Genomic DNA, 15333 nt, shown 5'->3' with positions numbered 1-15333 from the left:
AGAGCATTTTTACAACATTATACATAGGTGCTGAATACATAAAAAGCGACTGTTCAGCGACAGACAAGTCGCATCGGCTGAAAGTAGGCCAGAATGTCAGTCCATGTTGGAGCAGGTTTAGATACAGTCTAAAGTATAGATCTCAAAGTCTGTGCACAGAATTTAGCAAGGGCCTCGCACCTTCTGATGCATCAGGTAGGTGCACAATAGCATAGCCTAACCCTCTGTACTTTGGTCTATATTGATGCGGGACATAGACAGCCAGCTGATGACCAATCCATTAGTGCAATGGATGGCTGGAAGCATTTGTCTTTGCCTTTGCAATACCACAGAAGCAATGCATGGTCAATGTACAGCAATGACACACCTGTGTGAACAGCCAGGAGACCCCCCCCCCCCCCCCATGTTATGTTACATAGTTACATAGTTAGTACGGTCGAAAAAAGACATATGTCCATCAAGTTCAACCAGGGAATTAAGGGGTAGGGGTGTGGCGCGATATTGGGGAAGGGATGAGATTTTATATTTCTTCATAAGCATTAATCTTATTTTGTCAATTAGGAACATTCAGCACCCACCCGCTATCAAGGCAGCTGCCTATCATGTCATGCCCTACCTGCACAGGTGTGCTGGCTACTCAAATGATCCAATTAAGGAGGCCATTTAGTCAGCAGCAGCAGAAGTCCTGTGCCTGGACGCTCCAACAGCGGCCAGACACAAGCAGAAGCAGCAGAAGCAGCAGCAGCAGCACCACCTTTTGTTTTTTGGCTGCAGCAGCAAGGCCCACAGGGCTGGCTAGCTGGCTAGCCAGCAAGCAGGTAGCAATGAAAGTAGGAATCTTTCTTTTTAACCCTGTAAGGGGGTGGTGCACTGTACCCGAAGATACTGCCATATCGGGTCAATGCATAGGGCGACGGAAGCAAGCTTCGAAATCGGCCCCCGTTCTCAAAAATCCATTTAATATATGGTCCCCAGATAGGGGACGTATCAGATATTAAACTGATAAGAACAGATACTACACTTGATCTTAGCCAAAAGGCCGAGAAGCGATAACCGTGAAAGGGGCGGGCCCAACAAGGTCCCCTTCATGGGCACTATCACTGCTTGCTGTCAGGGAGGCTGCCAGACAATTTTCCATGCACACTCTGGGCTGGGGGGCAGTCAACCACCAGTACACACAGCAGAACCTAAACCCATACCATTATTGCTAAGCAGCAAGACAGGGGCCCATTGCACTCCCACGGGGCCTTTTTAAATGCAATCCATAACCCGGATTTGCCAGGAACCCTTCTTACTCCTCCTACTTGCATGTGACACTGGGCTTAGGATCTGCATAGGAAACACACACACAAGCACACACCTACCTTTGTTGCCTGCAGATGCCTCCTTGGCTGTCCCCAAACGGTATCAAACCAACACCCACGGGAAGCTGTAAGCATAGAGGACATGCCTGCACCCCATTGGACTTACCTGTGTGGGTTAAATCCGGGTTATTTGACAACCTATGGCGGTGATGGTTCTGCTCAGGCAGAGCAGTGCTGATGCTCCTCATAAAGCTGTCGCTGCTGTGAAGGTTCTAGGTGACATCACAAATCCCTATGGTTACATACACAACAAAGCTGGGTTGTTGTTGTTTACACTCTGCAAGGCCTGTGGAAGTGAGTGACATCATAGCACTGTAGTTCTGAGGGTTCTAGATGGATGCAACAATCTCCTGTTGCTTCTATGAAGGCCATAATAGACGACATCACCAAACAGCTCCATAGTCACATACACAGCAAAGGAGAGATGTTGTTTACACCTAGTGATGTCAGTGGTATTGAGTGACATCACAGCACAGTGCTAAGGCTCCTGGGCCTGGACACAGCAGCGGCTGCAATATCTCAACGGAGAATACGTTTATATATATGTGTGTGTGTGCGCGTATATATATATATATATATATATATATATATATATATATATATATTTCTCCGCCGAAATCACTTTTAAACCCATTTCCACCTTTTTTTCCCTTCTCTTCCTCTTACTTTTTTTTCACGTTTTTTTACGTTTTTCTCCTTTTCGCCTCTTTTCTGGGCGTATTATTCTTCTTTTTCTTCTTTTTTTTCGTCTAATGCATACCCCATCAGTGCAGCAATGCTTATTCAATACCGCCAGCAGATGGAGACACTGGGGGATAATTTTCTAAGGATTTATACTGATTTTTCCTGTCTGAATTTGTCGCACAGAAAGTTGCAGGCCAAATATGTGTGACATTTCTGCGACTTTAGCTTCTAGAGCATTTTTACAACATTATACATAGGTGCTGAATACATAAAAAGCGACTGTTCAGCGACAGACAAGTCGCATCGGCTGAAAGTAGGCCAGAATGTCAGTCCATGTTGGAGCAGGTTTAGATACAGTCTAAAGTATAGATCTCAAAGTCTGTGCACAGAATTTAGCAAGGGCCTCGCACCTTCTGATGCATCAGGTAGGTGCACAATAGCATAGCCTAACCCTCTGTACTTTGGTCTATATTGATGCGGGACATAGACAGCCAGCTGATGACCAATCCATTAGTGCAATGGATGGCTGGAAGCATTTGTCTTTGCCTTTGCAATACCACAGAAGCAATGCATGGTCAATGTACAGCAATGACACACCTGTGTGAACAGCCAGGAGACCCCCCCCCCCCCCCCATGTTATGTTACATAGTTACATAGTTAGTACGGTCGAAAAAAGACATATGTCCATCAAGTTCAACCAGGGAATTAAGGGGTAGGGGTGTGGCGCGATATTGGGGAAGGGATGAGATTTTATATTTCTTCATAAGCATTAATCTTATTTTGTCAATTAGGAACATTCAGCACCCACCCGCTATCAAGGCAGCTGCCTATCATGTCATGCCCTACCTGCACAGGTGTGCTGGCTACTCAAATGATCCAATTAAGGAGGCCATTTAGTCAGCAGCAGCAGAAGTCCTGTGCCTGGACGCTCCAACAGCGGCCAGACACAAGCAGAAGCAGCAGAAGCAGCAGAAGCAGCAGCAGCAGCACCACCTTTTGTTTTTTGGCTGCAGCAGCAAGGCCCACAGGGCTGGCTAGCTGGCTAGCCAGCAAGCAGGTAGCAATGAAAGTAGGAATCTTTCTTTTTAACCCTGTAAGGGGGTGGTGCACTGTACCCGAAGATACTGCCATATCGGGTCAATGCATAGGGCGACGGAAGCAAGCTTCGAAATCGGCCCCCGTTCTCAAAAATCCATTTAATATATGGTCCCCAGATAGGGGACGTATCAGATATTAAACTGATAAGAACAGATACTACACTTGATCTTAGCCAAAAGGCCGAGAAGCGATAACCGTGAAAGGGGCGGGCCCAACAAGGTCCCCTTCATGGGCACTATCACTGCTTGCTGTCAGGGAGGCTGCCAGACAATTTTCCATGCACACTCTGGGCTGGGGGGCAGTCAACCACCAGTACACACAGCAGAACCTAAACCCATACCATTATTGCTAAGCAGCAAGACAGGGGCCCATTGCACTCCCACGGGGCCTTTTTAAATGCAATCCATAACCCGGATTTGCCAGGAACCCTTCTTACTCCTCCTACTTGCATGTGACACTGGGCTTAGGATCTGCATAGGAAACACACACACAAGCACACACCTACCTTTGTTGCCTGCAGATGCCTCCTTGGCTGTCCCCAAACGGTATCAAACCAACACCCACGGGAAGCTGTAAGCATAGAGGACATGCCTGCACCCCATTGGACTTACCTGTGTGGGTTAAATCCGGGTTATTTGACAACCTATGGCGGTGATGGTTCTGCTCAGGCAGAGCAGTGCTGATGCTCCTCATAAAGCTGTCGCTGCTGTGAAGGTTCTAGGTGACATCACAAATCCCTATGGTTACATACACAACAAAGCTGGGTTGTTGTTGTTTACACTCTGCAAGGCCTGTGGAAGTGAGTGACATCATAGCACTGTAGTTCTGAGGGTTCTAGATGGATGCAACAATCTCCTGTTGCTTCTATGAAGGCCATAATAGACGACATCACCAAACAGCTCCATAGTCACATACACAGCAAAGGAGAGATGTTGTTTACACCTAGTGATGTCAGTGGTATTGAGTGACATCACAGCACAGTGCTAAGGCTCCTGGGCCTGGACACAGCAGCGGCTGCAATATCTCAACGGAGAATACGTTTATATATATGTGTGTGTGTGCGCGTATATATATATATATATATATATATATATATATATATATATATATTTCTCCGCCGAAATCACTTTTAAACCCATTTCCACCTTTTTTTCCCTTCTCTTCCTCTTACTTTTTTTTCACGTTTTTTTACGTTTTTCTCCTTTTCGCCTCTTTTCTGGGCGTATTATTCTTCTTTTTCTTCTTTTTTTTCGTCTAATGCATACCCCATCAGTGCAGCAATGCTTATTCAATACCGCCAGCAGATGGAGACACTGGGGGATAATTTTCTAAGGATTTATACTGATTTTTCCTGTCTGAATTTGTCGCACAGAAAGTTGCAGGCCAAATATGTGTGACATTTCTGCGACTTTAGCTTCTAGAGCATTTTTACAACATTATACATAGGTGCTGAATACATAAAAAGCGACTGTTCAGCGACAGACAAGTCGCATCGGCTGAAAGTAGGCCAGAATGTCAGTCCATGTTGGAGCAGGTTTAGATACAGTCTAAAGTATAGATCTCAAAGTCTGTGCACAGAATTTAGCAAGGGCCTCGCACCTTCTGATGCATCAGGTAGGTGCACAATAGCATAGCCTAACCCTCTGTACTTTGGTCTATATTGATGCGGGACATAGACAGCCAGCTGATGACCAATCCATTAGTGCAATGGATGGCTGGAAGCATTTGTCTTTGCCTTTGCAATACCACAGAAGCAATGCATGGTCAATGTACAGCAATGACACACCTGTGTGAACAGCCAGGAGACCCCCCCCCCCCCCCCCATGTTATGTTACATAGTTACATAGTTAGTACGGTCGAAAAAAGACATATGTCCATCAAGTTCAACCAGGGAATTAAGGGGTAGGGGTGTGGCGCGATATTGGGGAAGGGATGAGATTTTATATTTCTTCATAAGCATTAATCTTATTTTGTCAATTAGGAACATTCAGCACCCACCCGCTATCAAGGCAGCTGCCTATCATGTCATGCCCTACCTGCACAGGTGTGCTGGCTACTCAAATGATCCAATTAAGGAGGCCATTTAGTCAGCAGCAGCAGAAGTCCTGTGCCTGGACGCTCCAACAGCGGCCAGACACAAGCAGAAGCAGCAGAAGCAGCAGCAGCAGCACCACCTTTTGTTTTTTGGCTGCAGCAGCAAGGCCCACAGGGCTGGCTAGCTGGCTAGCCAGCAAGCAGGTAGCAATGAAAGTAGGAATCTTTCTTTTTAACCCTGTAAGGGGGTGGTGCACTGTACCCGAAGATACTGCCATATCGGGTCAATGCATAGGGCGACGGAAGCAAGCTTCGAAATCGGCCCCCGTTCTCAAAAATCCATTTAATATATGGTCCCCAGATAGGGGACGTATCAGATATTAAACTGATAAGAACAGATACTACACTTGATCTTAGCCAAAAGGCCGAGAAGCGATAACCGTGAAAGGGGCGGGCCCAACAAGGTCCCCTTCATGGGCACTATCACTGCTTGCTGTCAGGGAGGCTGCCAGACAATTTTCCATGCACACTCTGGGCTGGGGGGCAGTCAACCACCAGTACACACAGCAGAACCTAAACCCATACCATTATTGCTAAGCAGCAAGACAGGGGCCCATTGCACTCCCACGGGGCCTTTTTAAATGCAATCCATAACCCGGATTTGCCAGGAACCCTTCTTACTCCTCCTACTTGCATGTGACACTGGGCTTAGGATCTGCATAGGAAACACACACACAAGCACACACCTACCTTTGTTGCCTGCAGATGCCTCCTTGGCTGTCCCCAAACGGTATCAAACCAACACCCACGGGAAGCTGTAAGCATAGAGGACATGCCTGCACCCCATTGGACTTACCTGTGTGGGTTAAATCCGGGTTATTTGACAACCTATGGCGGTGATGGTTCTGCTCAGGCAGAGCAGTGCTGATGCTCCTCATAAAGCTGTCGCTGCTGTGAAGGTTCTAGGTGACATCACAAATCCCTATGGTTACATACACAACAAAGCTGGGTTGTTGTTGTTTACACTCTGCAAGGCCTGTGGAAGTGAGTGACATCATAGCACTGTAGTTCTGAGGGTTCTAGATGGATGCAACAATCTCCTGTTGCTTCTATGAAGGCCATAATAGACGACATCACCAATAGTCACATACACAGCAAAGGAGAGATGTTGTTTACACCTAGTGATGTCAGTGGTATTGAGTGACATCACAGCACAGTGCTAAGGCTCCTGGGCCTGGACACAGCAGCGGCTGCAATATCTCAACGGAGAATACGTTTATATATATGTGTGTGTGTGCGCGTATATATATATATATATATATATATATATATATATATATATATATATATATATATTTCTCCGCCGAAATCACTTTTAAACCCATTTCCACCTTTTTTTCCCTTCTCTTCCTCTTACTTTTTTTTCACGTTTTTTTACGTTTTTCTCCTTTTCGCCTCTTTTCTGGGCGTATTATTCTTCTTTTTCTTCTTTTTTTTCGTCTAATGCATACCCCATCAGTGCAGCAATGCTTATTCAATACCGCCAGCAGATGGAGACACTGGGGGATAATTTTCTAAGGATTTATACTGATTTTTCCTGTCTGAATTTGTCGCACAGAAAGTTGCAGGCCAAATATGTGTGACATTTCTGCGACTTTAGCTTCTAGAGCATTTTTACAACATTATACATAGGTGCTGAATACATAAAAAGCGACTGTTCAGCGACAGACAAGTCGCATCGGCTGAAAGTAGGCCAGAATGTCAGTCCATGTTGGAGCAGGTTTAGATACAGTCTAAAGTATAGATCTCAAAGTCTGTGCACAGAATTTAGCAAGGGCCTCGCACCTTCTGATGCATCAGGTAGGTGCACAATAGCATAGCCTAACCCTCTGTACTTTGGTCTATATTGATGCGGGACATAGACAGCCAGCTGATGACCAATCCATTAGTGCAATGGATGGCTGGAAGCATTTGTCTTTGCCTTTGCAATACCACAGAAGCAATGCATGGTCAATGTACAGCAATGACACACCTGTGTGAACAGCCAGGAGACCCCCCCCCCCCCCCCCCCATGTTATGTTACATAGTTACATAGTTAGTACGGTCGAAAAAAGACATATGTCCATCAAGTTCAACCAGGGAATTAAGGGGTAGGGGTGTGGCGCGATATTGGGGAAGGGATGAGATTTTATATTTCTTCATAAGCATTAATCTTATTTTGTCAATTAGGAACATTCAGCACCCACCCGCTATCAAGGCAGCTGCCTATCATGTCATGCCCTACCTGCACAGGTGTGCTGGCTACTCAAATGATCCAATTAAGGAGGCCATTTAGTCAGCAGCAGCAGAAGTCCTGTGCCTGGACGCTCCAACAGCGGCCAGACACAAGCAGAAGCAGCAGAAGCAGCAGCAGCAGCACCACCTTTTGTTTTTTGGCTGCAGCAGCAAGGCCCACAGGGCTGGCTAGCTGGCTAGCCAGCAAGCAGGTAGCAATGAAAGTAGGAATCTTTCTTTTTAACCCTGTAAGGGGGGTGGTGCACTGTACCCGAAGATACTGCCATATCGGGTCAATGCATAGGGCGACGGAAGCAAGCTTCGAAATCGGCCCCCGTTCTCAAAAATCCATTTAATATATGGTCCCCAGATAGGGGACGTATCAGATATTAAACTGATAAGAACAGATACTACACTTGATCTTAGCCAAAAGGCCGAGAAGCGATAACCGTGAAAGGGGCGGGCCCAACAAGGTCCCCTTCATTGGCACTATCACTGCTTGCTGTCAGGGAGGCTGCCAGACAATTTTCCATGCACACTCTGGGCTGGGGGGCAGTCAACCACCAGTACACACAGCAGAACCTAAACCCATACCATTATTGCTAAGCAGCAAGACAGGGGCCCATTGCACTCCCACGGGGCCTTTTTAAATGCAATCCATAACCCGGATTTGCCAGGAACCCTTCTTACTCCTCCTACTTGCATGTGACACTGGGCTTAGGATCTGCATAGGAAACACACACACAAGCACACACCTACCTTTGTTGCCTGCAGATGCCTCCTTGGCTGTCCCCAAACGGTATCAAACCAACACCCACGGGAAGCTGTAAGCATAGAGGACATGCCTGCACCCCATTGGACTTACCTGTGTGGGTTAAATCCGGGTTATTTGACAACCTATGGCGGTGATGGTTCTGCTCAGGCAGAGCAGTGCTGATGCTCCTCATAAAGCTGTCGCTGCTGTGAAGGTTCTAGGTGACATCACAAATCCCTATGGTTACATACACAACAAAGCTGGGTTGTTGTTGTTTACACTCTGCAAGGCCTGTGGAAGTGAGTGACATCATAGCACTGTAGTTCTGAGGGTTCTAGATGGATGCAACAATCTCCTGTTGCTTCTATGAAGGCCATAATAGACGACATCACCAAACAGCTCCATAGTCACATACACAGCAAAGGAGAGATGTTGTTTACACCTAGTGATGTCAGTGGTATTGAGTGACATCACAGCACAGTGCTAAGGCTCCTGGGCCTGGACACAGCAGCGGCTGCAATATCTCAACGGAGAATACGTTTATATATATGTGTGTGTGTGCGCGTATATATATATATATATATATATATATATATATATATATATATTTCTCCGCCGAAATCACTTTTAAACCCATTTCCACCTTTTTTTCCCTTCTCTTCCTCTTACTTTTTTTTCACGTTTTTTTACGTTTTTCTCCTTTTCGCCTCTTTTCTGGGCGTATTATTCTTCTTTTTCTTCTTTTTTTTCGTCTAATGCATACCCCATCAGTGCAGCAATGCTTATTCAATACCGCCAGCAGATGGAGACACTGGGGGATAATTTTCTAAGGATTTATACTGATTTTTCCTGTCTGAATTTGTCGCACAGAAAGTTGCAGGCCAAATATGTGTGACATTTCTGCGACTTTAGCTTCTAGAGCATTTTTACAACATTATACATAGGTGCTGAATACATAAAAAGCGACTGTTCAGCGACAGACAAGTCGCATCGGCTGAAAGTAGGCCAGAATGTCAGTCCATGTTGGAGCAGGTTTAGATACAGTCTAAAGTATAGATCTCAAAGTCTGTGCACAGAATTTAGCAAGGGCCTCGCACCTTCTGATGCATCAGGTAGGTGCACAATAGCATAGCCTAACCCTCTGTACTTTGGTCTATATTGATGCGGGACATAGACAGCCAGCTGATGACCAATCCATTAGTGCAATGGATGGCTGGAAGCATTTGTCTTTGCCTTTGCAATACCACAGAAGCAATGCATGGTCAATGTACAGCAATGACACACCTGTGTGAACAGCCAGGAGACCCCCCCCCCCCCCCCCATGTTATGTTACATAGTTACATAGTTAGTACGGTCGAAAAAAGACATATGTCCATCAAGTTCAACCAGGGAATTAAGGGGTAGGGGTGTGGCGCGATATTGGGGAAGGGATGAGATTTTATATTTCTTCATAAGCATTAATCTTATTTTGTCAATTAGGAACATTCAGCACCCACCCGCTATCAAGGCAGCTGCCTATCATGTCATGCCCTACCTGCACAGGTGTGCTGGCTACTCAAATGATCCAATTAAGGAGGCCATTTAGTCAGCAGCAGCAGAAGTCCTGTGCCTGGACGCTCCAACAGCGGCCAGACACAAGCAGAAGCAGCAGAAGCAGCAGCAGCAGCACCACCTTTTGTTTTTTGGCTGCAGCAGCAAGGCCCACAGGGCTGGCTAGCTGGCTAGCCAGCAAGCAGGTAGCAATGAAAGTAGGAATCTTTCTTTTTAACCCTGTAAGGGGGTGGTGCACTGTACCCGAAGATACTGCCATATCGGGTCAATGCATAGGGCGACGGAAGCAAGCTTCGAAATCGGCCCCCGTTCTCAAAAATCCATTTAATATATGGTCCCCAGATAGGGGACGTATCAGATATTAAACTGATAAGAACAGATACTACACTTGATCTTAGCCAAAAGGCCGAGAAGCGATAACCGTGAAAGGGGCGGGCCCAACAAGGTCCCCTTCATGGGCACTATCACTGCTTGCTGTCAGGGAGGCTGCCAGACAATTTTCCATGCACACTCTGGGCTGGGGGGCAGTCAACCACCAGTACACACAGCAGAACCTAAACCCATACCATTATTGCTAAGCAGCAAGACAGGGGCCCATTGCACTCCCACGGGGCCTTTTTAAATGCAATCCATAACCCGGATTTGCCAGGAACCCTTCTTACTCCTCCTACTTGCATGTGACACTGGGCTTAGGATCTGCATAGGAAACACACACACAAGCACACACCTACCTTTGTTGCCTGCAGATGCCTCCTTGGCTGTCCCCAAACGGTATCAAACCAACACCCACGGGAAGCTGTAAGCATAGAGGACATGCCTGCACCCCATTGGACTTACCTGTGTGGGTTAAATCCGGGTTATTTGACAACCTATGGCGGTGATGGTTCTGCTCAGGCAGAGCAGTGCTGATGCTCCTCATAAAGCTGTCGCTGCTGTGAAGGTTCTAGGTGACATCACAAATCCCTATGGTTACATACACAACAAAGCTGGGTTGTTGTTGTTTACACTCTGCAAGGCCTGTGGAAGTGAATGACATCATAGCACTGTAGTTCTGAGGGTTCTAGATGGATGCAACAATCTCCTGTTGCTTCTATGAAGGCCATAATAGACGACATCACCAAACAGCTCCATAGTCACATACACAGCAAAGGAGAGATGTTGTTTACACCTAGTGATGTCAGTGGTATTGAGTGACATCACAGCACAGTGCTAAGGCTCCTGGGCCTGGACACAGCAGCGGCTGCAATATCTCAACGGAGAATACGTTTATATATATGTGTGTGTGTGCGCGTATATATATATATATATATATATATATATATATATATATATTTCTCCGCCGAAATCACTTTTAAACCCATTTCCACCTTTTTTTCCCTTCTCTTCCTCTTACTTTTTTTTCACGTTTTTTTACGTTTTTCTCCTTTTCGCCTCTTTTCTGGGCGTATTATTCTTCTTTTTCTTCTTTTTTTTCGTCTAATGCATACCCCATCAGTGCAGCAATGCTTATTCAATACCGCCAGCAGATGGAGACACTGGGGGATAATTTTCTAAGGATTTATACTGATTTTTCCTGTCTGAATTTGTCGCACAGAAAGTTGCAGGCCAAATATGTGTGACATTTCTGCGACTTTAGCTTCTAGAGCATTTTTACAACATTATACATAGGTGCTGAATACATAAAAAGCGACTGTTCAGCGACAGACAAGTCGCATCGGCTGAAAGTAGGCCAGAATGTCAGTCCATGTTGGAGCAGGTTTAGATACAGTCTAAAGTATAGATCTCAAAGTCTGTGCACAGAATTTAGCAAGGGCCTCGCACCTTCTGATGCATCAGGTAGGTGCACAATAGCATAGCCTAACCCTCTGTACTTTGGTCTATATTGATGCGGGACATAGACAGCCAGCTGATGACCAATCCATTAGTGCAATGGATGGCTGGAAGCATTTGTCTTTGCCTTTGCAATACCACAGAAGCAATGCATGGTCAATGTACAGCAATGACACACCTGTGTGAACAGCCAGGAGACCCCCCCCCCCCCCCCATGTTATGTTACATAGTTACATAGTTAGTACGGTCGAAAAAAGACATATGTCCATCAAGTTCAACCAGGGAATTAAGGGGTAGGGGTGTGGCGCGATATTGGGGAAGGGATGAGATTTTATATTTCTTCATAAGCATTAATCTTATTTTGTCAATTAGGAACATTCAGCACCCACCCGCTATCAAGGCAGCTGCCTATCATGTCATGCCCTACCTGCACAGGTGTGCTGGCTACTCAAATGATCCAATTAAGGAGGCCATTTAGTCAGCAGCAGCAGAAGTCCTGTGCCTGGACGCTCCAACAGCGGCCAGACACAAGCAGAAGCAGCAGAAGCAGCAGCACCACCTTTTGTTTTTTGGCTGCAGCAGCAAGGCCCACAGGGCTGGCTAGCTGGCTAGCCAGCAAGCAGGTAGCAATGAAAGTAGGAATCTTTCTTTTTAACCCTGTAAGGGGGTGGTGCACTGTACCCGAAGATACTGCCATATCGGGTCAATGCATAGGGCGACGGAAGCAAGCTTCGAAATCGGCCCCCGTTCTCAAAAATCCATTTAATATATGGTCCCCAGATAGGGGACGTATCAGATATTAAACTGATAAGAACAGATACTACACTTGATCTTAGCCAAAAGGCCGAGAAGCGATAACCGTGAAAGGGGCGGGCCCAACAAGGTCCCCTTCATGGGCACTATCACTGCTTGCTGTCAGGGAGGCTGCCAGACAATTTTCCATGCACACTCTGGGCTGGGGGGCAGTCAACCACCAGTACACACAGCAGAACCTAAACCCATACCATTATTGCTAAGCAGCAAGACAGGGGCCCATTGCACTCCCACGGGGCCTTTTTAAATGCAATCCATAACCCGGATTTGCCAGGAACCCTTCTTACTCCTCCTACTTGCATGTGACACTGGGCTTAGGATCTGCATAGGAAACACACACACAAGCACACACCTACCTTTGTTGCCTGCAGATGCCTCCTTGGCTGTCCCCAAACGGTATCAAACCAACACCCACGGGAAGCTGTAAGCATAGAGGACATGCCTGCACCCCATTGGACTTACCTGTGTGGGTTAAATCCGGGTTATTTGACAACCTATGGCGGTGATGGTTCTGCTCAGGCAGAGCAGTGCTGATGCTCCTCATAAAGCTGTCGCTGCTGTGAAGGTTCTAGGTGACATCACAAATCCCTATGGTTACATACACAACAAAGCTGGGTTGTTGTTGTTTACACTCTGCAAGGCCTGTGGAAGTGAGTGACATCATAGCACTGTAGTTCTGAGGGTTCTAGATGGATGCAACAATCTCCTGTTGCTTCTATGAAGGCCATAATAGACGACATCACCAAACAGCTCCATAGTCACATACACAGCAAAGGAGAGATGTTGTTTACACCTAGTGATGTCAGTGGTATTGAGTGACATCACAGCACAGTGCTAAGGCTCCTGGGCCTGGACACAGCAGCGGCTGCAATATCTCAACGGAGAATACGTTTATATATATGTGTGTGTGTGCGCGTATATATATATATATATATATATATATATATATATATATATATATATATTTCTCCGCCGAAATCACTTTTAAACCCATTTCCACCTTTTTTTCCCTTCTCTTCCTCTTACTTTTTTTTCACGTTTTTTTACGTTTTTCTCCTTTTCGCCTCTTTTCTGGGCGTATTATTCTTCTTTTTCTTCTTTTTTTTCGTCTAATGCATACCCCATCAGTGCAGCAATGCTTATTCAATACCGCCAGCAGATGGAGACACTGGGGGATAATTTTCTAAGGATTTATACTGATTTTTCCTGTCTGAATTTGTCGCACAGAAAGTTGCAGGCCAAATATGTGTGACATTTCTGCGACTTTAGCTTCTAGAGCATTTTTACAACATTATACATAGGTGCTGAATACATAAAAAGCGACTGTTCAGCGACAGACAAGTCGCATCGGCTGAAAGTAGGCCAGAATGTCAGTCCATGTTGGAGCAGGTTTAGATACAGTCTAAAGTATAGATCTCAAAGTCTGTGCACAGAATTTAGCAAGGGCCTCGCACCTTCTGATGCATCAGGTAGGTGCACAATAGCATAGCCTAACCCTCTGTACTTTGGTCTATATTGATGCGGGACATAGACAGCCAGCTGATGACCAATCCATTAGTGCAATGGATGGCTGGAAGCATTTGTCTTTGCCTTTGCAATACCACAGAAGCAATGCATGGTCAATGTACAGCAATGACACACCTGTGTGAACAGCCAGGAGACCCCCCCCCCCCCCCCCCCCCCATGTTATGTTACATAGTTACATAGTTAGTACGGTCGAAAAAAGACATATGTCCATCAAGTTCAACCAGGGAATTAAGGGGTAGGGGTGTGGCGCGATATTGGGGAAGGGATGAGATTTTATATTTCTTCATAAGCATTAATCTTATTTTGTCAATTAGGAACATTCAGCACCCACCCGCTATCAAGGCAGCTGCCTATCATGTCATGCCCTACCTGCACAGGTGTGCTGGCTACTCAAATGATCCAATTAAGGAGGCCATTTAGTCAGCAGCAGCAGAAGTCCTGTGCCTGGACGCTCCAACAGCGGCCAGACACAAGCAGAAGCAGCAGAAGCAGCAGCAGCAGCACCACCTTTTGTTTTTTGGCTGCAGCAGCAAGGCCCACAGGGCTGGCTAGCTGGCTAGCCAGCAAGCAGGTAGCAATGAAAGTAGGAATCTTTCTTTTTAACCCTGTAAGGGGGTGGTGCACTGTACCCGAAGATACTGCCATATCGGGTCAATGCATAGGGCGACGGAAGCAAGCTTCGAAATCGGCCCCCGTTCTCAAAAATCCATTTAATATATGGTCCCCAGATAGGGGACGTATCAGATATTAAACTGATAAGAACAGATACTACACTTGATCTTAGCCAAAAGGCCGAGAAGCGATAACCGTGAAAGGGGCGGGCCCAACAAGGTCCCCTTCATGGGCACTATCACTGCTTGCTGTCAGGGAGGCTGCCAGACAATTTTCCATGCACACTCTGGGCTGGGGGGCAGTCAACCACCAGTACACACAGCAGAACCTAAACCCATACCATTATTGCTAAGCAGCAAGACAGGGGCCCATTGCACTCCCACGGGGCCTTTTTAAATGCAATCCATAACCCGGATTTGCCAGGAACCCTTCTTACTCCTCCTACTTGCATGTGACACTGGGCTTAGGATCTGCATAGGAAACACACACACAAGCACACACCTACCTTTGTTGCCTGCAGATGCCTCCTTGGCTGTCCCCAAACGGTATCAAACCAACACCCACGGGAAGCTGTAAGCATAGAGGACATGCCTGCACCCCATTGGACTTACCTGTGTGGGTTAAATCCGGGTTATTTGACAACCTATGGCGGTGATGGTTCTGCTCAGGCAGAGCAGTGCTGATGCTCCTCATAAAGCTGTCGCTGCTGTGAAGGTTCTAGGTGACATCACAAATCCCTATGGTTACATACACAACAAAGCTGGGTTGTTGTTGTTTACACTCTGCAAGGCC

The 15333-nt window shown here is 46.3% G+C and overlaps 7 non-coding genes across 7 annotated transcripts; all 7 read right to left on the bottom strand.

Moving 5' to 3' along the window:
- Window positions 1-860: 860 nt before the first annotated feature.
- On the bottom strand, window positions 861-1051 carry LOC130311298 (U2 spliceosomal RNA). Its single transcript, XR_008859709.1, has one exon. It is a non-coding gene; the product is annotated as a U2 spliceosomal RNA (small nuclear RNA).
- A 2096-nt stretch (window positions 1052-3147) lies between these two features.
- On the bottom strand, window positions 3148-3338 carry LOC130311297 (U2 spliceosomal RNA). The gene has a single exon (XR_008859708.1). It is a non-coding gene; the product is annotated as a U2 spliceosomal RNA (small nuclear RNA).
- Window positions 3339-5426: 2088 nt separating this feature from the next.
- On the bottom strand, window positions 5427-5617 carry LOC130311296 (U2 spliceosomal RNA). Its single transcript, XR_008859707.1, has one exon. It is a non-coding gene; the product is annotated as a U2 spliceosomal RNA (small nuclear RNA).
- Window positions 5618-7709: 2092 nt separating this feature from the next.
- LOC130311295 (U2 spliceosomal RNA) lies at window positions 7710-7900 on the bottom strand. The gene has a single exon (XR_008859706.1). It is a non-coding gene; the product is annotated as a U2 spliceosomal RNA (small nuclear RNA).
- A 2086-nt stretch (window positions 7901-9986) lies between these two features.
- On the bottom strand, window positions 9987-10177 carry LOC130311294 (U2 spliceosomal RNA). Its single transcript, XR_008859705.1, has one exon. It is a non-coding gene; the product is annotated as a U2 spliceosomal RNA (small nuclear RNA).
- A 2077-nt stretch (window positions 10178-12254) lies between these two features.
- Window positions 12255-12445, bottom strand: LOC130311293 (U2 spliceosomal RNA). Its single transcript, XR_008859704.1, has one exon. It is a non-coding gene; the product is annotated as a U2 spliceosomal RNA (small nuclear RNA).
- Window positions 12446-14542: 2097 nt separating this feature from the next.
- LOC130311292 (U2 spliceosomal RNA) lies at window positions 14543-14733 on the bottom strand. The gene has a single exon (XR_008859703.1). It is a non-coding gene; the product is annotated as a U2 spliceosomal RNA (small nuclear RNA).
- Window positions 14734-15333: the final 600 nt, after the last annotated feature.

This window comes from Hyla sarda, unplaced genomic scaffold (genome assembly GCF_029499605.1).
Source record: "Hyla sarda isolate aHylSar1 unplaced genomic scaffold, aHylSar1.hap1 scaffold_1623, whole genome shotgun sequence".
Taxonomy (NCBI): Eukaryota; Metazoa; Chordata; class Amphibia; order Anura; family Hylidae; genus Hyla; species Hyla sarda.
Note: the sequence above shows the minus strand (reverse complement) of the source record. Positions and strands in the feature narration are given on the sequence as shown.